This window comes from Lissotriton helveticus, chromosome 2_1 (assembly GCF_964261635.1).
Source record: "Lissotriton helveticus chromosome 2_1, aLisHel1.1, whole genome shotgun sequence".
NCBI classification, from domain to species: Eukaryota; Metazoa; Chordata; class Amphibia; order Caudata; family Salamandridae; genus Lissotriton; species Lissotriton helveticus.
In genome coordinates, this window is record NC_136059.1 from 2,127,321,029 (window position 1) to 2,127,346,658 (window position 25,630).

Below are 25,630 nucleotides of genomic sequence, written 5' to 3' on the forward strand. Positions count from 1 at the left end.
TTAAATTAGTATCTTCTTAAACAACTACACTGAAGCTTTATCTAAAATATGTCTACATATGTGTTTTACACTTTCTCAAAAACACACGGGATTCGCCGTCAGTACATGGCAATTGCAACATCATAGTAAGAATTAAAAATATCTTGAAATAAGATGATCCATTTACTATTTAAATGATTCGATGACAAATACAACAATAAATGGTGCACCATGCAGATGTAATTTCCAATATCTAATTATGGAAAAAAATACAGGGATGTTATAGTTATGAAATAGATTTTTTTTAAATATGAAATTCACTGAAAAAACAAAAAGATTACAGTCAAAGAGACTTTATAGTTAAGAAATAGAATTATAAAAAAAGCTTTTAAATTCACTGAAAAAACAAAGGTTACGCGTGGCTTAGCTGGCCGACATGGCGGCCGCGTGCTAATTACCTCGGTCTAGCCCATCATCAATCCTTCAATTATCCTGGCTCCCTTGGACAATTATTGAGTCCTGGAGGGGGCATCTCTGTGCCAGCTACCTGCTGGGCGGTCCGGTGAGCAGCGGCAGGCGTCTGGAGCAGCTGGGTGCTGCAGCGGCCATGTCTGCACGGCCTGGTCGGAGCTGGTGAAGCCGGGGTGAAAAGTTTGGCGAACCTGGACATGCGGTATGCCGCGAGATCGCCCGTGTGAGCCCGCGGCAGAGGATTGGTGTCCCGGAGGCTAGGTGGCGGTGGAGTTCTACAGGGGGGCAGGTTGGCCCCGGGGAGCGGGCTCTTGGTACTGGTGAGGAGCTGCGGGGAGGAGGAGGCACCCCGGACAGCAGGGGGGCCTGACTGTGTCTGCGTCCCGCGCCCGGGAGTGCGGCTGGATCCTAAGGCCCCCGCATGCGAGTGGGCCCTCCTTCAGGGTGTTTGATGTGTCGGCCCCCCCTCCCCTCTGGACTGGTGCTGGGGTCAGGGGGACAGCGGATATATAGAGCCGCGTTGGGGGGCTGAAGGGAGGCCTTTGGGGAGTTGCCTGGACTCTATGGTGATCTTTGGGCTCCGTGGTGGAGGCGGCGAGTGGGCCCAGAGGTGCTCCTGCAGTGAGGACTCTGGGGACTGAAAGGAGGTCGGCCGGACCTGGTGTGTGCCCACCCGGGGGTTCCTTGTGACTTAGTTGGGAGTGGAACAGGAGCGGCTACAGGAGAGGTCAGTGGATTGCGGTGGGGACCCTCTGCTGCGTGGGCCCTGCGAACCTGCTGTGCTGTGCCTGTCGTGGGGCGTGTTGGCCCCGGAGCCCGGTGGAACTCTGTTGGTGGGGGTTGAGAGGAGGGGGTCCTTGCCTGCTGAGGGGCTCGGTGGCCCCTATACCTCGTATCCTGGTGTGGAACCTGCTTTGAGGGCCCCGGGAATGAGCTTGCGCCCCCCATTCCGGCCGGTGCCATGCGGTTGGGCGTCTATTGCTGGAGGGTGTTCGAGTGGGGCCCTCTCTCTCGGATGGCTCGTTGTGCAGAGGGTTCGGCGGCTGTGTCGGCCCGGAATGGCTCACTCAAATCTTTTCGCGATCTGCAGGAGGAGTTTGGCATGCCCCAGTCGTTCCCTGTGGCTGCTACCGGGCCCAGTGTGTTGTCCAGGGATTGCGGGGCTCGGGCTCTGGTGGCGGGTGACCACGAGTGTGGACCCCTTCTTTCACCTTGGTCTACGGTTGCCCAGGGATCGGCGGCTATATCGGGCCGCGTGGGAGTGTCGGGGGTGCCTGGAGTGGGCGCTTGCCCGACTTAGCGGCCCTTCAGGGTTTTCGGGGCTGGGACCCCATTGGCATATCCACCTTGGGCGACGTTGTGCGGAATGGCTCACTCAAATCGTTTTGCAATCTGCAGGAGGAGTTTGGCATGCCCCAGTCATGCCCTGTGGCTGCTAACGGGCCCAGTGTCTTGTCCAGGGATTGCGGGGCTCGGGCTCTGGTGGCGGGTGACCACGAGTGTGGACCCCTTCCTTCTCCTTGGTCTACGGTTGCCCGGGGATCGGCGGCTATATCGGGCCGCGTGGGAGTGTCGGGGGTGCCTGGAGTGAGCGGTCTGGCTCAGGGGTGGTCCTGGTGCTTGGGCCGGGCTTCATCATATCTGGGCACACCGGAGTCTGTGGTAGGCCACCATGATGAGAGACAAGGGCAGCGGTGGTGCCACGAAGCACGGTCCCATAGATAAGTTCACTGGCCCGGGAGCGGCGGGTGGTGCAGCTGGGGGAACCCAGGAGGCTGGGCTTGACAACGCGGACCTGATGGCAGCGATCACCCAATCCAGAGACATGCTAGATGCCAAAATTGGGGCGGTGGGCGCGGATGTTATGCTGCTCCGTCAGGACCTCCGGAATGCAGTATCCCCCATCACGGAAGCTGAGACCTGCATCTCGGGGGTGAAGGATGATGTGTCGGTCCTCAAGCAGAAGGAGGAGGGCATGGAAGCAGTCCAGAAGGGACTGACCCTCCGGGTCGAGGATGCGTGGGGACGGGCACGGCTGAACAACCTGCGCTTTGTGGGATTCCCGGAGGGTTGTGAGAATGGTAGTATGGAGCGCTTCCTCACTTAATGGCTGGAAAGCTGGCTTCCTCCGGATGCACTGACCCGGTGCTTTGTCGTGGAGCGGGCGCATAGGGCGCTCACTCAGAAACCGCCTGTGGGGGCTCTTCCGCGGCCAGTGATTGTGAGGCTGCTGAATTACCTTGACCGAGACACTGTGTTGAAACAGGCCCGCCTCAAAGAACCCCTGCTGTATGACAACCATCCCATCCTGGTGTTCCCGGACTATACCAAACTGGTGCAGCAACAGCGCCAATCGTTCATGGCGGCGAAGGCCAGATTGAGGGAACTTAAACTCCCATACGCCCTGCTCTTCCCGGCTCGCCTGCACGTCGTCTTCCAATCTTGCACCCATTTCTTTGACTCCCCGGAGGAGGTCTTCAAGTGGACAGATGAGACTGTGCGCATGCGGGTGCATACGCTGCCTGGGCTGCAATCCTATTCATCCCTGAGTGAGGGGCAGTTGAAGAATCCTCATGGTCAGCACCGGAGGGGATACAGAAGATCACGGTCCTAGAGACGCTCCATGTCCTGTGGGGCCTCCTCTCGGGGAGATCCGGTTTCCCAACGTCAGCCAGTTAATCCATGAGTCCCATGTGTTGCATGGTGCAGAGATGATTCTACAACAGGACTGCGTGACTGATTAAGTTTTCCTTAGTTGAGGGAGTCCTTAGGAGGGCTGGACCCCCACCCAATTGGTGTGAGTGGGGAGTGGGCCTAGGAGCCATGGGCTGGGAGTTGGGGATCCATTGGTGGGTACAGACTATCCCTCCCCATTGGGGGTATGGTGTGGATCCCACCGCAATAGGTACTTCAGAGATTTTGAGGTATGGGGTGGGGGGTTTGTTGTGGGAACGGGGTTTGGTTGGGGGGTTGGGTTGCACTTTTACACTAGGCACACCACTACATGCATGTACACGGCCGGGTCCTCCGGTTCATGTTATACCATGCTTGATGCCTCATGGCTAGTGGGGCAGTAGATGATCGGGTGTCTGCGGTCACCCTCCAAGTAGAGAGCTGGAATGTGCATGGGATCTTGGACAAAATTAAGCAGGGCGGTCCCGCTTCAGGTAAAAAGGGCCGGAGCTGACATCCTTCTGCTGCAGGAGACCCACTTGTTGGGTTTCAAGGTCCTTTGCTTGCAGCGCTATGGCTTCCAGCAGGTCTTTTATGCGGGGTTTACGCAGGGGTCTAGGGGGTTGGCGGTCTTCATTCACCACAGGGTCCCGTACGTACATTTGCATCAATGGTTGGATCACCAGGGACGCTACGTATTTCTGCGGGGCAAGATCAGGGAGGATCCCATTGTGGTGGGTTGTGTGTATGCCCCCGTTACAGTGGCCCTTAGTTGAGAAGTTACTTTTGCTGTAGGCTGATATGCCAGATGTAGCCACGGTGGTGGGTGGAGACTGGAACAATGTTTTGGACATGGGCAGGGACAGAAGTAGGATAGGAGGGGGCCCGGCCAGTACACACCCCACGAAACTGCACTCCCTGGTTACGGGCATGGACTGGGTGGACACCTGGAGACATGAGGGAGTTTACCTATCTATCAGTGGTACACAAATCATTTTCTTGGCTCGACTCTATTTCTGTTCCCTGGGTGACGGTGACAAACGTGAGGTCTGCTGGGATCCTTCCCAGGGGGCTGTCAGACCATTCTCCGGTGTTTGTGGAGCTGCGGCTGGGTAGGGTGCGACAGACCTTCCGTTGACGGCTAGTGTTTTGGAATTTGCAGAATGCTGACTACATGAGACACATGCAGGAGGAAACCGCGGATTATTTTGCAGTCAATGTGGGATCAGTACCTAGGGCAGTGACGCTCTGGGAAGCACAGAAGCCCACGCAACGGGGTGGATAAAGCGTGGTGAACAGCAGCCGGTGGTCTGGCTGTGCGTCAGCTATTGCAGACGCAGCAGTCATACGCCTCTCTCCTACTGGATGAGGCCCATCTGGTCTGGCTGGCGACACTTAGTAGAATCTGCCAATGGGGAGACAAATCGAGTAAAATGCTGCATCGGCTCTGTCAGGGCGTGTTCCATCCGCAGGCCCTTCCAGGGGTGCATGATGAGAGTTGGGTGCCGCTAACAGACCTCAGGGCCATAGCGGAGAGTTTCACCACTTACTACGCTGATTTATATGCTCTGCGGGAGTGTCTCCCTGAGGAGACGGTGGACAAATTTATTGCAGACCTCCCGCCCAAAGCGGTATCTGATGATACTCGCCAATGGCTTGAACTCCCCCTATCGGTGGAAGAACTGGGCAAAGCCCTGGGAGAACTCAACTCGGGAAAGGCCCCGGGACCCAATGGGTTTCTCGCTTAGTTTCATCGTAGGTTTAATTTGCAGCTGGCGTCTCATTATCGGGCAGCGGTGGAGGAGGTCAGGGACATCAGTCGGCTCCCCCCGGACTAGCGACATGCGGAGGTTGTAGTGTTTCATAAGCTGGGTCGGCCCATGGAACAGCATGCCTCTTACCACCCCATCTCCCTACTTAGTGTGGAGGCAAAGGTCTTGGCCAAGGCTTTGGCCAACCGCCTCTTGCCGTATATCTCCTCTTTGGTCCACCCAGACCAGGCCGGGTTCATGCCCCAGAGGGCGATGCGGCACAACATACGGCGGGCCCATGTAGTCCTGGCGGCGGTCCGGCAGACGGAGGTGCAGGCAGTGCTCCTGCTGGCGGACATGGATAGGGCATTCGATTCTCTGAGCTGAGTCTACCTGTTCGCCCTTCTTCATCGGCTTGATCTTGGCCCCCGGTTTTTGTCGTATGTATAGCTACTATACACCGACTAGACAGCGTCGGTCCGGGTAGCGGGTGCGGTATCGTCTGACTTTGCAATCCATTGCGGCACTCGGTAGGGTTGCCCCCTGTCGCCTTATCTATTTGCCCTAGCTATGGAACCAGTTGCAGCCTGGGTAAGCATGGATGCACAGATGGAGGGATTTGAGTGGGCTTCTGGTCTTTTGGATAGGATAGCCCTGTACGCGGATGATGTCCTTTTTTAACGGCACTGAATATGTCAGGGCCGCGGATCCTGGACATTATGCAAATCTTTGGGGAGGCCTCCGAGTTATACATGAACCCTCGTAAGTCTACGCTCAGGGTGCTGAGGGCTCGGGATGGAGTAGGTACATGGGCGTCCACGCTGCAGGTGGCGGTGGGGGGCCTTAAATATCTGGGCGTGTTCATATCTGACGTTCCGGCGGTATTCTGGGAGCGGAATGTGGTGCCGGTCTCGAAGCGCATACAGGCGGATATCAAGACATGGGCCCGAATGCCGCTAGCGATATACGGCAGGTCGGCAATATTCAAAATGGTCTCATTCCCCCGCTTGCTGTACCAATTGCAGAACCACCCGCACCCGATTGCAACCAAATGGTTCCGGCTGGTGAACTCGGCTCTGGGGCAGTTTCTCTGGGGAAGAGGAGCGGTGCGTGTTGCATTGCGTACATGCTTTCTCTCACCATACTGTGGAGGTCTTGGGACATCGGATATCCTTTCACATTATCAGGTCTCGCACCTGTTGGTCCTCAACGAGTGGTGGTATGGAGACAGGGGGGACCCGGCCTATGTTGTGGAGCGATACCTGATGGGGCAGTCCACTCTTCACTCTATACTTTATTCACCAGCGCTGCGTAGTGCATTGCCTCCGGCCACGAAAGTAGTCTTTCAGATTTGGCGACAATCTCTGAAGGGTTTGGCGTGGTGGAACACACTTACGGAGGAAACCCCCCTGTGGCACAATGGGCGCTTGCCCGACTTAGCGGCCCTTCAGGGTTTTCGGGGCTGGGACGCCATTGGCATATCCACCTTGGGCGACGTTATGCGGAATGGCTCACTCAAATCGTTTCACGATCTGCAGGAGGAGTTTGGCATGCCTCAGTCGCAATTCTTCAGGTACCTCCAGCTCCGGCACGCGCTCACCCCTAATCTGGAGGGTCTTGACTCTATACCTGAGTTTAGTCCGCTGGAAGCAAAAGATTTTATGGGAGACCTCGAGATCAAAAAGATATTGCAAATATATCAGACCCTGGTCACCCACAGTGCGTCCCAGTTGGAGAAATTGAGGGGGGCATGGGAGGAAGATGTGGGGTCTTGGAGGAAGAAGATTGGAGGGAGACCTTAGCCGCACCTAGGGGGCAGCCATAGCTATGCGTCTCCGCCTCATCCAATTTAAATATCTCCATCGAGTTTACTTTATTTGGGTGCGACTGTGGCGGGCTGGGCTGGTGGCATCCTCGGAATGCCTCCGGTGCGGTGGGTCAGAAGGCAGATTCCTACATACCGCCTGGCAATGTTTGTCGCTGGACCGATTTTGGAGAGGGATATTCGCCTGCCTTTCGGAGGACCTGGGGTGGTTGCTTCCACGTACTCCGCAGTTTGCCCTCTTGCATGTGATGGAGGGGATCGGGGGAATCTCTATAAGCAGCATTTGCTACTGTTGGGTCTCACATTGGCGAAACGTGATATCGCCCAGTAGTGGAAGGATGTGCGGGCGCCCTCGGTGGCTGCCTGGAAAAATGGATTAGACTTCTGCATGGTGTGGGAGCAGCCGATATTTGTGGCCTGAGGGTGTCCACGTAAGCACTTCAAAATTTGGAAGAGGTGGGCTGACTATAGGGGCTTGTAGCTGGAGCCCCTGGCTGAAACAGATGATATCTCGCTGGAATGTGGATAGGGATAGGGTGGGGGGCCTGGCGCAGTGTGGGTGGCTGGTTGGGGTGGGTGTGTGCTCGGTTGGGTGGGTTTCAGTGGAGGTAGCGCAACTCTGGGGGGTGGGGAGAGGAGGGGAATTGTTGGGGCTCGGAGGCTGGTATTTTCAGTAATTCTTACTGTTGACTGTGTTGGTAATCTAGTTTTTCTTCAAAAGTCAATTGCTGATATATTCCTCTTTAATGTGATGCTGCAGTGGACTCTGGTGCACAGAGGCATGCGCCTATTGTGCAAATTGACGAATAAAGATTGTTTTAAAAAAAGAAAAAACAAAGGTTACAGGTACATTATAGTTAGGCTGACAGTTCACTTGTACAAAAAACAGAGAAATTCAGCAGTTATATTTAGCTGAGCTAACTATAACTCACACCCCCACAAGGCACTGCTTATGAACATCTCAAATGACATCACTGATGACATCATGATGACATCTCAAATGACATAACTGATGACATCATCCAGTGACTGTGAGTGTTTTCTAAAAGTTATTGAGTGTTAATCATATATACTAAGCTGTGGAAGTGTCTGTGTATAGAAGAGTGACGGGTATATAAAAGACTGTATACATGAGATAGTGGTTTTGTGAGTTTTTGTATAGGTGAGTGAGTGGGTGTGTCAGTGCATGTATGAGTCAGTGAGTGGCGGTATGAAAGGCTGTAAGTTTGAAGGAATAACTGTTTGAGTGGTTGTATCGGTGAGGGTGTGTCAGTGCATGTATGAGTCAGTGAGTGGCTGTGTGAAAGGCTGTAAGTTTGAAGGAATGGCTGTTTGAGTGGTTGTACGGATGATTATGTGAGTGTGAGAGAGGTTGTATGGGCACATATATGGTTCTCTCAGTCACTGTATAGGTAAGTGAGTATATGTTTTAGTATATGTATAAGTGACTGAGTGACTATGTGATTAATTGTGTGGGTGAGTTAGGGGCTGTGTGAGTGCATGGGTGACTGAGTAGGTATGTGAGTAAGTGTGTGATTAACTCATTTACTTTGTAGCTGTAGGGGCATATGACTGGAAGCGTTGGTGTGTCTATGTCTCTATAACTGGATCTGTGACTGGCTGTATTGGTAAGTGAGTAGGTACATGAGTGTCTATTATGTGACACTGTTCTGTTAGTGGCTGTGTGGTTGAGTGATAATATGTGTGTGTGTTTGCATGGGTTCTGTGAATGAGCTTGTTAGTGATTGTGTGGGAGTGGGTGTATGACATGTTTTGTGGAGATGTAAGTGGGTGTGCTTCAGTGTTTTTCTTTGGATGATGCCATTAGTGATAGCATTTGACATGTCATCGGTGATGTCACTGACCATGCCATGAGTGAAGTTATATGTGAGGTCATAAGCAGTGCATTGTGCAACTGTGAGTTATAGCTAGCTCAGCTAACTACAACTGCTGAATTGTTTGGTTTTGTACGAGTGAAATGTTAGCCTAACTATAAAGTCTCTGTAACCTTTGGTTTTTCAGTGAATGTCTACGTTTTTTAAAATTCTATTTCCTAACTATAATGTCCCTGTAATCTGGGGATTTTTCAGTGATTTATATGTATATAAATATATACACGGATTTGTGTTTACTTGGCTAATTTTATCTAGCATTCAAGCAATCCCTGCAGCAATCCCTGCAGCTAAACACATAAACCCTGAACCCTTATTCACCTTGGTTTACGATTGTGGCAACCCGGTTTAAACAACCAGCCCCAATCTTCCCGCCTCTCCGTCTCCCCCGTGGAAAGTAAAAAAACTAAAAAAACTGATTAAAGTATACATGGACTCAGTGCATTTGTGTTCGACAAAAGATTTGTGTGATATTGTTTTCAAAACATGCTCTCAGCTAAATCCTCGCAGTTGTCAAACAGATACACAGACTCTCTTACCTTCCTGTCTAAACGCGAGGCACAACCATCAATGCGGGTGGAAAATTACAGAGTGGTCATGCGCTGACAGCCTATATAGAGAGCGCAATCTTTCTTTCATGTCCACTGCCACATAGCCCAGTGACTCTTCACTCTGTCTGTTCTCTGTTTAATGTGAAAACATGCACAAACTGTTTTAATTTATTTCAATAGAGTATCTTTGAAACCGAAAATGATTTAAAACGTAAATAAGTGCACTATATACTTTTTGCTTTATTTTGTTAATACATGACTCTGCAAAAAAACGAAATTATCTTCCATGTCTATCACTGTGTCACAAGTCAGTTTTGTCGTTTCAGAATGAACCAATGGGATATCAGTAGGCACTATAAATGTTGTACATGCACTTGGTGAACTCAGATGTAGTGAGCAAGGTGGACCTGTCCGCCGAAACGCGTCTGATTGTTTTTTCTTGCAAATAAAGACCCTTGATTTGAATCCCACGGAGTCGGTGCCTGTTTTTGAAAGGATTGTGAACACAGGATTGGGTTCATAAATATATATATATATTAAATTGAGAACGGCGTTCCTCAGCGAGCACTCAGGCACAAAACCACACCGCAGGCATCAGTCCAAATAAGCAGGGTCTATTCACGCCATAAGCCCTACGTGACGCGTTTCGCGCTTCACAAAGCGCTTGATCACACAATGTATTCGATAAAGTTCTCCGTTTGTAAAACATTCATTACGTTCATAATAACAATAAACATAGGACTAAGCTACCTTTGATCTCGGGGCCATCTTTGCCTAGTATGCAATAACATAAACATTCACTGTGTCAAATAATCATATTCTTGCATCAATGCCTTGTCAGAAATACTTCATTTGATTGTATATTGAGGTATTGCAATTATCATGAGCGTCAGACCCATACTGTCCACAATAAATTATATCAGTAATTTGTCCAGTACAATTATTAAATACTTGCAAATAACAATGGAAAAACATACATCTGTTAACTACTGTGGTATTATTTCATATTGCGGCATGTATCTTTTGCGCAGTCGGGAGCTTATGCATTAGGGTGTAATGGACCACGTCATCACGTATATGTGGGTGTGGTTAAGTAAGTGTATGTAATATCACCTAGGTTACCAGGCCACCCGATAATAATAACACTGGCATGTAACTATGTCTATTGGTGTGCGGGTGAGGCCACTGTGATGTTCTAGCAAAATGAGAAGTATGCGTGTCGTAATGCTGATAAGCATTATTACTTCAATTTTCCCGATTTATGTCCTGTTGTGTTATACATAGATAAGCTTCCTAGTTAGTAGAAGGAAGTCCGCATTACCTTTCTGTAGTGTAACAGGCTTTGGACAATAAACTCGTATTAATTCCTTGTTAGTGGAAGATATGTGTATCATAACTTGATATATCTATTGCTATGTTTCTATAGACGGAGAACTCTTCAAGCTAGGAGGTTCATGGACTAAACCTCTGACTCCTTTTGTGTTAATCATATATACAGTGCACAAATGTCAATACAAAAATTGAAAAAAAATAAAATCCAAATACATTACATAAATGGAGTCAGAATGGAAGATGACCAAAGAGAAAGGATTAGGATACTGGTGTCGCAGTCCTGAGACAGTGTCCCTCCCTTTCTGCCTGTGAGATAGAGAAGAAAAGAAGAAAATTTCACACATTAGAAGAAGAAGTAGAAAGTCATAACAACTTAATTACAGTACAATTAGTTCTTATTCAGTCAAAAGGTGTACACTATACTCTTCATCCATATTGTGCCCTCTCGGGTATCGTGTGCAGAGCCCAATAATCTGTCTGGATTCTCTTTGCCTGAGTTTTAAAGTGTGATTGCCACCCCTTTGGTTTAGGTTCACCTGTTCAATGATAAAGTATGATAGCTTTTTTGGATCAGAGAAGTGAGAAGTCTCAAAATGACGGGCAACTGGATATTGTTTATCTTTTTTCACAATTGCTCTTGTATGTTCCAGAATACGTTTTTTAGCCATGTGGGTAGTACTGCCCACATATTTTAGATCACATGGGCAGACCAAAACATACACTACAAACATAGTGGTGCAGTTCAGGAATTGAGTTATCTGTTGCATTTTGTTGGTACTGGGATTCGAATATTCCTTGACCATGTGGCTGTTGGAACTCGCTTTGCAGTGTCAACAGGGGTAAAAACCTTGAAGCACCATGTTTACATAAATATCATTGTAAACCAACATATCTCCCAAATTTCGACCTCTTCTATAGGTGATGCTTTGTCTCTCTGTGAAACTATCACCAATGATGGGGTCACTTTTGAGGATATTCCAATTTTTGACTATGCTTTTCCTTACTTATTTGGAATTGCCATTATAGTTAAGGATGATTCTAGTGATGTTTCTATCTAGATCCATCTCCTGCCCGTCATATTTGGTGACTAGCAATTCTTCCGGTTTAGCTGTTTTGACTCTGTTTTTGGCTCTTCTGATTACCCACATAGGATAACCCCTGGCAAGAAACCTCTGTGTCATTACTTTTTCCTCTATCAGGTAGTCCTGCTCGTTGCTGCAGTTTCTTTTCCCCCTAAGCAGTTCACCGTACGGAATACTCCATTTGAGATTCTCAGGATGACTGCTCAGGGCAGGCAGTAGAGTGTTACCTGCGGTGATTTTACGAAACAGGACTGTCTGTACTTTGTCCTCTTTTATCTGTACTTTGGTATCTAGGTATTCTACTTCTACATTACTGATGTTACTCGTAAGAATGATATTTCTATCGTTTGTATTCAGTCTGTTCACAAAGTCTAGAGCTTGTTCTTTATCACCTTTCTAGACAACAAAAATATTGTCTATGTAACATAGCCACATTTTGACTTTTTTGAAGTCCTCCTGAAATTCATCACCATTTCTGATGTCCGATGCCCCCATAAACAGATTTGCGAAACTTGGCGCAAAACATGTTCCCATTGCGGTTCCATGGGACTGCACAAATATCTCATTGTTAAAGAGAAAAAAGTTATGTTCAAGGCAATGTTTGATCATATCAAGGATCATGGTGGTATGTCCTAAGTACTTGATTTCTCGCTTCTTTAGGAACCTAGCACATGCTTCAATGCCTTGTTTGTGTTCTATGGATGTGTACATCCATAGTTATAAGTAAACAGTATTTTTCACATGTCATTCCCTTGATTTTCCCAAGGAAGTCTTTCGTATCTCAGATGTAAGTGGGTAGGTTTATCACGTGTTCTTGTAAAAAATAATCCACATATCTGGAAACATTTTCAATTACACACCCTCTCGATTAAATGATAGGTCTGCCGGGGGGGTTGGTTTTACTTTTGTGTACTTTAGGGAGAAGATATAGAATGGGAAGTATCGGATGATCACGTTTCAAAAAACAATACTCTTCCCACTCAATCCACCCCTTATCTTTCCATTCTGTGAGTTCGTCCCAGATGTTTGTAATACTCATGTTGTACTCTCCTCTATTGGTTTTTCTGTATGTACAGATCCTTCAGTTGTCTTTCTGCCTCACGAATATACATCTCTCTTGACAGAATCACAATGTTGCCGCCCTTATCTGCCGGTCTTATCACAATGCTGTCATCCTCTGCCAGTTCTTTCATAGCTTGTTTTTCTGAAGCAGTGAGGTTGTGTTTAAAGTGTTTCATGCGTTTCGACCAATTATTGCTTCAGAAATCCAATAACTCCTTACCTACTAAATCTTGAAATGTGTCAATATTATCATGATTCATTTTTGGTAGGAATGTAGATGTGGGTTTAAACTGTGTGCCTGCAGTACTGTCATGTGGTATCGCTAGGGCGTCGAGTATACGTCTAGCTTCCAGGCTAACATTGTGATCACTTTGTTCATTATTAAGTTCGTCCAGTGCCATCATACTATCAATATCACCAATTATTAGATCATCTTCATTTTCATGTGGTTCATTGCTATGACAATTTTTGCTTTTAGTTGGCTTGAGTTTATGCCATTTTTTAAACTTTAATTTTCGGCAAAATTTAAATATATCAATTTTGTCATCCACATAGTTCATGGGTACAGTCGGGCAAAAGGAGACACCCAGGTAGAGAGTTCTCTTGTCTCTATTACTAATTTCTCTTGCGGATAAATTCATGATGGTTAGGTTCACCTGTGTATCATCCATTATTAGTTCTTCTTGTATCTGCCCTTCTTGTTTCCCACTGGCCCCTCGTTTTTCATTTTGTTTGCGCCTCTGTTTGGATTTCTTTCTCCTCTTGCTCTGATACATCTTGGTCTTCCTCTTACGCTCGGAGATGATTGTTGATTCTTCGCTTGTAGCCTTGATGATGATCGAGTTGCTTGTCGGCTCTGTTTCATGAGCCGATAGTCGTCTAAAAAAGTCCTCCGTTTCTGGATTCCTTCTCCTTCCGAATTTCCACTTTCTGAGCTTTTCATGGGTTCTGAGTTATCAGTCAATGAATCACTTGTATATTCATCTTCCTGTTCCTTAGTGGCTCTGGATATCATGCCAGTTGCTCCTTTATTGGTTGATGAGTCATAGAGATGGTCATATTTTCTGCTGTGGGTTAGTATTCTTCCCGATTTGTAATCTCCACAATCTCTATGCAGCTTATATTGTTTTCTCTTTTTTATATCTTCTTCTAATGTTTTTAACCTTTGTTTCATTTCTCCTGTAAATTTAACAATGATGTCTTGGTCCGCATGTTTGTTAAGTTCATCAGCTAGTTCTTCAATCTCTTTTTTTATCTTTGCTCTATTGGACCATGCATATTTTACCAGAATTTGCATCATCACCTTGGAGCTGTTGGCTGAATTCTGGGACCAATGCTCTAACATCTGTGGATCAGGTGAGTCATAGGATGGCGTGATATAAATACGCAATCCTCTCGGTATCATACTTTTCTCCAGATAATCTTCCAATGAGGTGGCCTCCCACCACTTAGAAACTTCCAGCTTGTGTAATTTCTTGTATTTTCTTAATAAATCCATCACTGTCTTATCAGCACTTATCGATGTTGGCAGTGATATTCCCACACCAGGTGCTCTCGCAAATAGTGCTTGTGCGGCTTCTTTCCTCTCTTTGTCATCCTCCATAATGTCTGGGGTTATTTGATTAACCCCTAGGACTGCAACGTGTGGTTATATAAGTCTTGTGCCCCTCCGTATACGTCCGGAGTTCCCCAATGTCACCAGTATTATCAGCCTACGATCACCCACTTCAGTAGTCCTGATGCTGATAGATGCCAAAGCCCAATACACTTTCTTGACTATGCCTCCTTTCAAAACAACAGAGACTCCTTACCTCTGCGTCGTCTTGTAACGGTGTACACGAGGAAGTATAATTCTCTGCTGTTATCTCTTGGCAGTCGTCTGATCTGCGGCTTCAACGTAGACTAGGGACCGCATGGATTTCCTCCACAATATCACCATTAACAGTGCTCCTTCCAGAAATCCCTGGCCTTTAATAGGGGTGGTTCGCAGCCGGTGGAGCAGCCGGTAGTCAATAATAAAGTGAGAACGGCGTTCCTCAGCGAGCACTCAGGCACAAAACCACACCACAGGCATCAGTCCAAATAAGCAGGGTTTATTCACGCCATAAGCCCATAAGCCCTAAGTGACGCATTTTGCGCTTCACAAAGTGCTTGATCACACAATGTATTTGATAACGTTCTCTGTTTTTTAAACATTCATTACGTTCATAATAACAATAAACATAGGACTAAGCTACCTTCGAAGGTAGAACACCGTTCTCACTTTATTATTGACTACCGGCAAATTGCTATATATATAATGCATATTTAAATAACGAAGCAAACCACATTCACTGGATGATGTCATCAGTGATGTCATCAGTGATGTCATCAGTGATGTCATCAGTGATGTCATTTGAGATGTCATCAGTGATGTCACTGACCATGTCATGAATGATCTAATATGTGACATCATCAGCAGTCGATTGCGGGTGCGCGAAATATAGTTAGTACAACTAACTATATAGGAGCAATTTCAATGGTTTTGTATGAGTGAAATGTCCAGCTAACTATAACACCCCTAAAACTTATAGTTTTTTGAGTGAATTTTAAAGGTTTTTTAAATGCTAATTCCTAACTATATAAGGCCTGAAACCTATGGTTTTTCAGTAAATTTCAAAGGTTTTTTAAATGCTAATTCCTAACTATATAAGCCCTGAAAACTATGGTTTTTTCAGTGAATTTGCAAGGTTTTTTAAATGCTAATTCCTAACTGTATAAGGCCTGAAACCTATGGTTTTTCAGTGAATTTCAAAGTTTTTTTAATGCTAATTCCTAACTATATAAGACCTGAAAGCCCACCAGGAATCTCCAGTATGCGCCAAGGGACTGCATTGCAGAGAGGTGTAATGAAGCCATGCCCCTTTTTAGACCTCTCTGCAACGCAGCCCCCGGGCGTGTTTGCAGAGGGGAACTAATTCCCCTTGCATACTGGTGGTCCCTGGGGGCCAACTAGCCCACCTTGAACCTGCAGTATGCGCCAGGGGGCTGCCTTGCAGAGAGGTGTAATGAGGCCACACCCTTTTTACACCTCTCTGGAACGCAGCCCCGTGCATGTTTGAAGAGGGGGCCCCTGGGGGCCAACTAGCCCACCTGGAACCTCCAGTATGCGCCAGGGGGCTACATTGCACAGAGGTGAAATGAGGCTATGCCCCTTGTTACACCTCTCTGCAACGCAGCCCCCTGGCGTGTTTGCAGAGGGGGAACTAATCCCCTTGCATACTGGGGGTCCCTGGGGGCCAACTAGCCCACCAGGAGCCTCCAGTATGCACCAGGAGGCTGCATTGCAGAGAGGTGTACTGAGGCCAAACCCTTTTTTACACCTCTCTGCAACGCAGCCCCCGTGCATGTTTGAAGAGGGAGAACTAATTCCCCTTGCATACTGGGGGTCCATGGGGGCCAACTAGCCCACCAGGAGCCTCCAGTATGCGCCAGGGGGCTGTGTTGCTTTGCCCCGGAGGGCGGCGGTCCCCGGGGCAATGTGGGGGGATTGGGCACCCCCCACACTTCTTTATCACTATGCCCCCGCAATTTGGTCCCCCTGGGGGGTAATTTTTACAAAAAACATACCGGGATTAAAAACAAAACAAAAAATTGGCCTTGGGGGTCTTTGTGGGACCACCTTAACCGGCCTAGGGGGTCAGGGTGTTTCTACCCTCTCCCCTTTTTGTGTTCTACACGTTTGTTTTTCTGCTTTCTTCTGCCTCAGTCTACCGAGGCACAAGATGGCTGCCAACAATTTTTGTTTTGGAGTGTTGACAGACATTGGCAGCCAAGCAGCATGCAGCTCGCGCACGCGAAGGTCCGTGCACGTCCGCGCACGTATATATAAATATATATATATTATAGTTAGCTGGACATTTTACTCATACAAAACCATTGAACTTCCCCCGTTATAGTTAGTTGTACTCACTATAACTTGCGCGCCCGCAATCCACTGCTGATGTGGTTTGGTGGGGGGTGTGTGATTGCCAAAAAATGTGTGAATAGTTCATTCAGTAGGTATATCAGGTTAAGACTACATGTTATAACAGTTGTTTCAGTGAGTGTATATGTTTATGGGTGTGGTGGTGATGAAATATTTCTCTCAATGGTACACCTCCATTAAACTTGAAAAAAAAGGCAGTGTATGTGACAGTTATATCTAATTAAGTGTGCCTAAGACTTAGTGATTGTATGAGTCACTATATGGATAACTGTATACTTGTAATAGTGATTTTATAACACACTACGTGTGAGTTAATATCTATATAACTAGATGAAGTGGTGTATGTATAAGTGTGTAGGTGAGTAAATGTAAGTATAATCAATTGTTTGCATAAGTCAGAAGGATGTCTTTATAAGTGAATACAATGTGTGCTGGTGTGTAATGTTGAAATAGGCGTATAAGTATATTTGATAGTGTTCTATTGATTATTCACTGCATATAACACTGAATCTATAGGTAAGTGATTAGATGTGTGTATAGTTCTATGAATAACTGAGTGGGTGTTTAGAAATTTCTATTGGTGTGTCAATGGTTTCAAATATGGCACTTCCTATTTTACAGTGAGTGATGAAAGATTATACTAGTGTGTGATGAGGTGTATTTGATTGTCACGTGGATGATGTCATCAGTGATATCATCAGTGATGTAATTTGAGATGTCATCAGTGATGCCATCAGTGATGTCACTGACCATATCATGAATGATGCACTTTTTGTGACGTTCCGGTGGCACAGAAGGCTGAGTGATATTTATCAGGCAGGACTAAGCCACTTTTTGTGGCGTAATCTTGCCTGATAAATATCAGTCCCTTTAACGCAGTGTCCTGTGTTAAAGGGGTGTGCAATGGGTGTTGCTGGGGGCGTTCCCAGCAGCATCCATGGACTTGAGTAATTTATAGCATCCTCAAAGTCAGTCTTTCAAAAATTCCGAAGTATAGGACAAGATAATCTAAATGTTTCTCAAGAAAAGTCATAAACCGTGTCCGTGGGTCATATCTGTCCAAACGCCGATATTCCGAACGATTGAAAATGACTTTTCTTGAGAAACATTTGGATTTGGATTATCATGTCCTATACTTAGGAATTTTTGAAAGACTCACTTTGAGGATGCTATAAATTACTCAAGTCTGCCCGAATTGTGTGGGTAAAATTGATACCTAGTCACTTTGAATAAGAATGTACTTACGTCTTGTCTAACATTTGGAAGAAATATCTAGTTATATGACAACAGGATACCGACATAACTTGAAGGAAATAAGAACGCCCTGAAGAAGTTCTGTTGTACAGAACGAAAAGCGTCAGCTGGCTGTGGTACATAAACTTAAGGAAAATAAAAGCATTTGAATATACACCAAGATTCAGCGCTTCAATAAGGACTCTAAGTGATATGATTTGATTGGACTTGTTGTGCAAGTGGTGCTGTGCCAAACTTTGGAATATTCTCCACTACTCTCTACTACTCACTCTCTACTACTCCACTACTCTCTAATACTCACTCTCTACTACTCATTCTCTACTACTCTACTACTCTCTACTACTCTCTCTCTACTACTCACTCCCTACTACTCACTATCTACTACTCTCCACTACTCACTCTCTACTACTCATTCTTTACTACTCACTCTCTACTACTCTCTACTACTCACTCTCTACTTCTCACTCTCTACTACTCTCTACTACTCACTCTCTACTACTCTCTCTCTACTACTCACTACTACTCACTCTCTACTACTCCCTCTACTACTCACTCTCTGCTACTCTCTACTACTCACTCTCTACTATGCTCTCTCTACTACTCTCTACTACTCACTCTCTACTACTCACTCTACTACTCACTCTCTACTACTCTCTACTACTCGCTCTCTACTACTCCCTCTCTACTACTCTCTACTACTCACTCTACTACTCACTCTCTACTACTCTCTACTATTCTCTCTCTCTGCTACTCACTCTCTACTACTCACTCTCTACTACTCTCTACTACTCATTCTCTACTACTCACTCTCTGCTACTCTCTACTACTCACTCTTTACTACTCTCTACTACTCACTCTCTACTGCTCTCTACTACTCACTCTACTACTTACTCTCTACTACTCTCTACTACTCACTCTCTACTCACTCTCTACTACTCTCTACTACTCACTCTACTAATCTCTCTCAGCTACTCTCTCTACTGCTCTCTACTACTCTCTACTACTCACTCTCTACTCTCTATTACTCATTCTCTACTCTCTACCTCTCTCTACTAGTCTCTACCTCTCTACCTCTACCTCTCTACCTCTCTCTACACGCACACATATACACATATATATATATGCATATATATGCATATGCATTTATATATATGTATGTGTGTATATTACCTACTGGCGGTCGCCAGTAGGTAGTTATAGTTAGGATTGATTTCCATGGGGAAATCGCAACATTCTATTGGGAATAACTTTGGCGCCGGTTGAGGAATCTGCCTGAAATTTTCCTCAACTTTGCCTCGCGGCACTCCGGTCCTTCTCTGAAAGTTTGGGGGGATTCGTCAAGCGGGGGCCGAGATAAAAGGGGGGTCCCAAAACGTGTTTTCCCCATGTTAATTTCCATAGGGCGGTCGGTCTCACTTTTAGCTCGAACGGCTGAATGGATTTTCACCAAACTAGGCAAAATTGTAGGGACTGGTAGCCCGATGTGCCTTTGCTATGTCTCAAGATATGTGCTCCAGAGGATTTTGAGTAATTTAGGGTAAAAAAAATGTATATATCTATAGCCGCGCACCGGGGAGCGCTCAGGGCGCGCCACGCGACTTGCGCACGGAAAGCTGATTGGCTCTCGGGTGTCTGTAAACATTCCAAACAGTCCGGAGCGGCCGCCATCTTGTGTCTCGGTAGGATCGAGACACAAGAGGTGGCAAAAAACAAAGGGGGAAATGACCAAAAGGGGGCAGGGTAGACCCCCCCTGACCCCCTAGGTTTGATGTGGGGGCCATAAAAGGCTCCGCGGGGCAAAAAAAAAATGTATTTGTTTTATCGATTTTCGCAGGGGGAGCGCCCGGTACGCGCACCGGGGAGCGTACCGGGGAGCGTAGCATGGGGAAAACCCCGTTCATTCACTGCGTCACCTCTACGACCCTTTCTTGCGTCAATACACCCCTTTTGCATACATTACACCTGACGTAGGTATAATGTATAAAGACAGAGCCACCCAATAATCCCGTGAGGACTGGGTATAATCAATAACAGATAGACAATTGTCCTCAAAGGAACCGTTTAAGTAAACTTCATTAATTAATATCGTCACCAAAAGTGATCAATTATTTACCAGAAGCAAGGTAGATACAGTATTTTTACTGTTTTTTTATTTCTTCAAAAAAAAAATTTGTTAGAATATTTTATCAAAATTCAGGCATGGCAACATGATACTACTACAATTGATTGATTTTGGTAGTATATAACACCTTATGCTCTTTACACGGATAAACCAAAATACCATGTACAAAAGAACTTTTCCAAGTCATACATTCTTTTTTAACATGAATGATATTAGTATAAGCAAAACGGCGTCAGGCGTCGACGTTTCGGTCCTTCTTCGGTAAATCAATCCCATAGGATCATCCTCAGGACCAGTTGCACAAAATATATCACTAACCACCAGCCGGTGGACGTGAGGCCTAAATGGGCAAATTTCTTCACAGAATAAAATACTCGACTCAATCCTGCGTATTAATCAGGAGAATATAGTTCCGAATGAAACACTCGATGTATCTTTAATCACTTAGATTCAGGGGCACTCGCGTTACACTTCCTCACGCCGCGACGGTTAGGGCGTGAGGAAGTGTAACGCGAGTGCCCCCGAATCTAAGTGATTAAAGATACATAGAGTGTTTCATTCGTAACTATATTTTCCCGATTAATACGCAGGATTGAGTCGAGTATTTTATTCTGTGAAGAAATTTGCCCATTTAGGCCTCACGTCCACCGGCTGGTGGTTAGTGATATATTTTGTGCAACTGGTCCTGAGGATGGTCCTATGGGATTGACACAAAAAGTGACGCACCGGTGGCGTAAAAGTGACGCATGGCCTCATAAATGAGGCCTTCATTCTTCTACTCATGCGTCATATTAAATATATGACGTATTATGTCGCAAGTACTTTTAGATACGTCAGTATTTCAGACGTATCTGTAAGCGCAAAAGTGATGCATTGCTGGAGTGTGTCACAAAAATGATGCAACTCCAGCAATGCATCCTTTCACATGGGGCCAGGCCCCATGTGAAAGGGCCTGCACCAGTCTTACGCCTGCTGTGAAACAGGCGCAAGATTTGGACGCAACAGCGTCATAAAAGTGACGTAGTGATATCTCATAGATTTTACTGTGTCACCTCTACGACCCTTTCTTGCATCAATACGTCCCTTTTGCATACATTACACCTGACGTAGGTATAATGTGGCGCAGGGGTTTACAAAGTGATGCATCTACCTAGATGTGTCACTTTGTAAATATGACTGAATAAGGTGCATTTTTAACAGCACTGGTGCGTCACAAAAAATAACGCACCGGTGGCGTAAAAGTGACGCATGGCTTCATAAATGAGGCCTTCAGTCTTCTAGTCATGCGTCATATTAAATATATGACGTATTATGTCGCAAGTACTTACAGATACGTCAGTATTTCAGACGTATCTGTAAGCGCAAAAGTGATGCATTGCTAGAGTGTGTCACACAAATGATGCAACTCCAGCAATGCATCTTTTCTTACCCTTCCACACCCCGTTCCTTTCCTACATTTTGTTTGAATAACCACATTCCTCATGTTCACTCTCCTTCTCCTTACTTTCGTTCCCAACACTCACCTTCTTTCAGTCCCCCTACTTCACTTCATTTCTCCTCTCATACTTTTCTGTTCTTTCTTACTCATTTTCCTTTCCTTTATCAATGCACTCCACTTCACTTACTCTTTTTCATTTTTTTAAGAATATAGCTCTTTGATGAGAATTGGAGGTAGTTCTGAAAATAACTTTTTTTCCTTCTTTTTTTAGAACAAAAACAAAAACAGGGAATGGAAACTGCTCAACAGGAGCAAAAAATAATAATAAATAAATTAGGGCTGGGAACGGCAGCGATGGTTCTCTAATGCTCGAACCATGAGCAGAACACTTTGCTCGCCACAGGAAAGTAGCTGATCACAGTCTTTGCATTTAAGGACGCCTTTGTTAAATGCAGGCTGAATGTTCGGAACCAGCTCTTGTGATCTCCCCCTCACCGATGGTGTTCGTCCTCCGGTTGATGTAGAGGCCCCATCACTGGGAACCTCTTGTGCCAGAGCCCTGACACTTTCCCGGGCAAAATTCTGGGGGTGCCTTCTCTCCACATGGCGAATCATTGTGGAGTTCCCAAAAGAATATTTTTTAGTGGGGTCACCCCGTGACATGACTGTGTGACAGATCCTGCACTCCACTTTTGGAGCATTTACCTTCTTCTGGTGAACAGGTAGGGAAAAAAATTCCAGATGAAATGTTCTTTGTATTTTAGCTGAGGAGGCTCTTCATCGATGAATTCATTGGAGTCATCTTCACTGCTGGATCGTCTGGCAGCCATGATAATCCAAGATATCCAACAAAGAACCGAGAGCAAAACAGGCAGGTCTTTCAGTCACAAAAGTGAAAGAAGAAGTGAAGGAAATGGGTGGGGATTTCATTCTTTATAAAAAAAATATGTTAGCAACCAATGAAAAGTGTTATTTTCAGGTCACATGACCCGATGCGCTTACGCTGCGCGCCCCGGGGTGCTTACGTAGCGCATTCGTATGCGCGTGGGTGCTTCCGGGTGCGCTTACGCCGTGCGTATCACGCATCACGCGGCTACACGATACGTCACGATGTTGTTTTCGTTCGCGGCAATAGCGCTAACGGGACACTCACCGGTACGCTCCCCGGGGCGCGCCGTAACACTGCGCTTACCGGTGAGCGCATCGGTACGCGCCCCGCGAGCGCTCCGGGCAAAAAAACAAAAAAAAAAACTATTACATATTTATACAATATAAAATTCAATTCAATATCACATTTCATACCTATAGAGATTTGCTATTAAAAAACCTACGAAATTCACTGAAAAAACCATAGGTTTCACACCAGTTATAGTTAGCTGGAAGTTTTACTCGCATAAAACCATTGAAATTCCCACGTTATAGTTAGTTGGACTCACTATAACTTGCGCCTGCAATGCACTGCTGATGACGTCACATATTAAATCACTCATGACATGGTCAGTGACATCACTCATTACATCACTGATGACACCATCCTTGTGACAGAGTAACAGACCTCCTTTCACTGTAATGTAACCTTTGAAACACATATTCAAAAATAGAAAGTAAAATTTTCAAAAAAATGGACATACCCATACCAGTTACAACAACCAATTCAGTAATTCCACCATCTATATACACATTCACTCATTCACCAACAGTTCTGTGTAGTCACTCATACATATACTCACTCATCATATATAGTGATACACCTATATATCCTGTTACACGACAGTCATCCAAAAGTTAATCATACACATACACACACACATGCAAATAAACTATTGAACATCCATTTATTTGCATATACAGCTATACACACTACCACCTTACTTCTAAGAAAACATACACATATTTACTCTGTTAAACAATCACTTATAGAAAAACATACTTATTTAAACAGGAACTCTTACAATCTTTCACTCTCACATATACTTACTTATATACATTAATATTCACATATACTACATTAAAAGATATGTAGCTACTGATAAAGACACTAGTGAGACAGTCATTCACTCACTAACACACATATATACACACTCATCCACCCATACAGTCCTGCACATATGCTGTCTTCAAAACACATACAAACAGAGAGTCAGTCATTCATGCATCTATGTGCTAAGTAATACCCTCACCAATCCATATAGACACTCATACTGATATTAAAAAACATCTAATAACCCATATACATACACATGTAGCTACTCACCAACCCATTTAGCCACTTATACACAAAGTGAAACACTAATACATATATTTAAATATTTAAACATTACTCACTAATATTTATTTTTCAGAAAGACAGCCATTCACTGGATGGTGTCATCAGTGATGTCATGAGTGATGTCACTGACCATGTCATGAGTGATGTAATATGTGACGTCATCAGCAGTGCATTGCAGGCGCAAGTTATAGTGAGTCCAACTAACTATAACGTGGGAATTTCAATGGTTTTATGCGAGTAAAACTTCCAGCTAACTATAACTGGTGTGAAACCTATGTTTTTTTCAGTGAATATATATATATACATACATATATAATCTGCATATCTATATAAATACAAATATAAATGCATACATACATATACATATATGCATACATATGCATGTTATTTACATGAAAGTTTGAAAAACACTAATAAAAGCAAAGCTAAAAAGCCACCTCATTACAAACAGAATGGCTTTAACTTAAATGAGGGCGAGATCTATTGCATTTTCAATGCTTGTTTACTTTGGTTACATTAAGAAGGCCTTCAGATGTGTCACACATTTGCCATAAATTCTGAATGTTAGCACTCTAGTTGCTCATTAGATCACTGTAGTAAAGCTACTGCTCACCAGGGAAGTCTGCTGCTGGTATTCAAAGTGCATGTTTCAGTCTGCATGTCAGAATTTTTTAATGAAATGGAAGAGGATTTGAGAAGTCACTCAAAATGTGCCCTAATTATTCTTTCTGAAGCACTAATCATACTTTCTATGGCAAAATGACCCCCCTCATTTTGTTCCTTTTTAAATTAAATGTTTTCAGACTTACCACTTAATTCCAATCAAGATGGCTTCCGGTGTGCCATACTTTTGTCATAAGTAAGACTGTTAGCGCTCTAGTTGTTCTTTAGAACACTCTGTTTCATTCTGTCATTGGGCTATACTTGGGCTACATGTGGGTGATATTTGGGCTACATTTTGGCTCTTTTTTCTCTGGTGGCCATCTTGGGAGACTGCATGTCAGAATTTTTTAATGAAATAGAAGAGGATTTGAGAAGTCACTCAAAATGTGCCTTAATTTTTCTTTCTGCAGCACTAATCATACTTTCTATGGCAAAATATACCCTCTCATTTTGTTCCTTTTTAAATTAAATGTTTTAAGAGTTACCACTTTATTCCAATCAAGATGGCTTCAGGTGTGCCATACCTTTGTAATAAGTAGGACTGTTAGCGCTCTAATTGTTATTTAGAACACTCTAGGAGGCTGCAGTAAAACACAAAGGAATCAACTGACAGTCTCTTTCCTTGTTGGATGTACATGTTTTACTGAGAATGTCAGACTTCATTCACACATGACTGAGAAAGATAATGTGAATTTACAGAAAATATGCTTTCAGTTTAGCTTATAGATCCCCTTCCAAACCACTGTGGGAAAAGCATTAGATAATAATTTCTTTCAAACATGATTCATGATATCCCAGCAGGAGGCTTTTTCACATGGTAAAATCACCTTAGAACACACCACAATTCCTAAAATGAGTATGGTACCATCAACAAATGGTTTATAATGTAACTAAAGTCCTAAAACCTTCTATTAACTGCAATGCTTTTTAATGAGGTGCTATCAGGTATATTGGTCCCAAGATGGCTGCCAACACTTCTTGGAAGAAGTGCTGACAGCCAATCAGATCTCTCAATGAGATGTGTGGCTCCGCCCCGATATATATATTTTTTTCCTATTAATTTTCTCAGGAACTACTGGAGGGATTTACACCATTTAAGCAAAAGCGTGATCTGCGAATCAGACTCTACCATTTTGCCATATTTCTAGTAATTCCGTTCAGCCGTTCGGGCTGTAGCCGTGTCTAATCGTCCTATGGAAAATAACATGGGGAAAACACGTTTTGGGACCCCCTTTTTTCTCAGCCCCCACTTGACGAATCCCCCCAAAACTTTAAGGAAAAGAGCGGAGCGGAGCGGGC

At 45.1% G+C, this 25,630-nt stretch overlaps 1 long non-coding RNA gene across 1 annotated transcript in view; it reads right to left on the reverse strand.

Annotated features, from left to right (window-relative positions):
* Nucleotides 1–9,167: 9,167 nt before the first annotated feature.
* The window catches only part of LOC144819076 (uncharacterized), a 110,019-nt gene continuing 93,556 nt past the window's right edge, over nucleotides 9,168–25,630 (reverse strand). Inside the window, exons 2-3 of the long non-coding RNA XR_013607217.1 lie at nucleotides 10,693–10,780; nucleotides 9,168–9,274 (exon numbers count right to left, since the gene is read on the reverse strand). This is a non-coding gene — a long non-coding RNA (uncharacterized LOC144819076). The remainder of the gene's footprint in view (nucleotides 9,275–10,692; nucleotides 10,781–25,630) is intronic.